Source organism: Notothenia coriiceps, unplaced genomic scaffold (assembly GCF_000735185.1).
Source record: "Notothenia coriiceps isolate Sejong01 unplaced genomic scaffold, NC01 NC01_scaffold00024029, whole genome shotgun sequence".
Taxonomy (NCBI): Eukaryota; Metazoa; Chordata; class Actinopteri; order Perciformes; family Nototheniidae; genus Notothenia; species Notothenia coriiceps.
In genome coordinates, this window is record NW_011356730.1 from 9,906 (window position 1) to 11,642 (window position 1,737).

Consider the following 1,737-nt stretch of genomic DNA (forward strand, 5'->3'; position numbering starts at 1 on the left):
TATGTGTGTGTGTGTGTGTGTGTGTGTGTGTGTGTGTGTGTGTGTGTGTGATAGACAGGATGTGTGCCGTGATGCAGTGAGAGGCTGAAAGCTCTCTTATGTAACACTGAGTGTCTCTCCCTCCTCCCTCTGAATAACCCGGGGACTGAGAATGAATCATCAATCATATAAAGAAGATCGTGGAAGAAGACCTTTCCACGATATCTTTAAATCACAGCTCAAATGTAATTTTTTTGTTAATATAATCCTTAATATTTTGGTCTTGATTTTGTATTTATTTAATTCTAAAATGGGCTGCACTTAATAAATCAAATCAAGTTTTATTTATATACATGGTCGAGCCAAAGTGCTGTACATATAATAATTACCTTACAGTAAGGACACTTTTTTATAGCGCTCTACCCCCTCAAGGCTCTTTACATACTACGACACACACACACGGATCACACACACACACACACGGATCACACACACACACACACGGATCACACACACACACACACACAGATCACACACACACACACACACACACACACACACACACACACACACACACACACACACACACACACACACACACACACACACACACACACACACACACACACACACACACGGTCGAGCCAAAGTGCTGTACATATAATAATTACCTTACAGTAAGGACACTTTTTTATAGCGCTCTACCCCCTCAAGGCTCTTTACATACTACGACACACACACACACACACACACACACACACACACACACACACCGACCCAACAACCTTCTTTCTCGTTGAAAGTCGACGGCACTCACTCATATTTGTTTTTGTGATTGTGGGGAAAAGTATTTCTCTGTACGCACAAACTGGAAGATTGACAATGAAGTTGACTTTGACTCCCCTCGCAGCCACAGTCGCCGCTTTTTACTTGTACGTAGTTTTTTAATTAAAAAAATGTGATTACATTTATTTATATATTCCCTTATTTTGGTCTTAATTTTTATAATTATTTCAATTTTTGGTATAATAAAAATATATTTTTTTATTAATACTATTATTTTTTTTATAATATTTTTTTATTAATTATTATGATTTCACTTCTAAGGCGGTTATTTATTTTGTTATTATTTTTGATTGTTTTATTGTATTTATTAAATAAGCCTTATTTTTGTCTACATTTGACTGATTGTGTTATCTGTTGTTTACCTACTATTTTATTTTTACCTTTTTGAAATCATGATTTCATTTCCTGTTTATTTTGTTTTGTGTGTCAACATGTTAAAGCATTTCCAGCTGCATCCTGTGAATCAAAAGTGCTGCACAAATAACGTTTTTATTGTATTTATTGTATTTAAAACGTCATCTAGCTAAATTCCCACCGGGAAAGGAAATGCAAGTTGAGCAGAGAAGTCAGCAGGAACTGCTCTCTATATCGCAGTGAGCTGTGTTTAACCGTGAGAGGGATAAGGAGTGAGCAGGAAGTCCTTCTTTTATACTCACAGTATTGACTTGCATTAATCTCTCCACTTCCAGTACAGCGTGCCACGGCTGGCTCAGATTACCGCTGCATCATGGGTAAATCCCTGCCACTGACACGGGCTGAATTAAAAACTAAATTTAAACAGGAGTCGTTCTGTTGGATTCGCTCTGCAGACAGCAAAGACTTCTAGAACAGGATAACACAACTCAAAGTGCACAGGCTCTACGGCCTTTTGTCCACGTAGCGTTTGTTTCTGGCAAACAACCCCCCCCCCCC

General features: G+C 38.2%; 1 protein-coding gene across 1 annotated transcript in view; it reads right to left on the reverse strand.

The window, feature by feature from the left end:
- Positions 1-1,531, reverse strand: part of LOC104954827 (DENN domain-containing protein 4B-like) — a gene marked incomplete at its 3' end in the record, with an annotated part of 6,798 nt that extends 5,267 nt beyond the window's left edge. Inside the window, exon 1 of the mRNA XM_010782011.1 lies at positions 1,482-1,531. The remainder of the gene's footprint in view (positions 1-1,481) is intronic.
- Between the last annotated feature and the right edge of the window lie 206 nt (positions 1,532-1,737).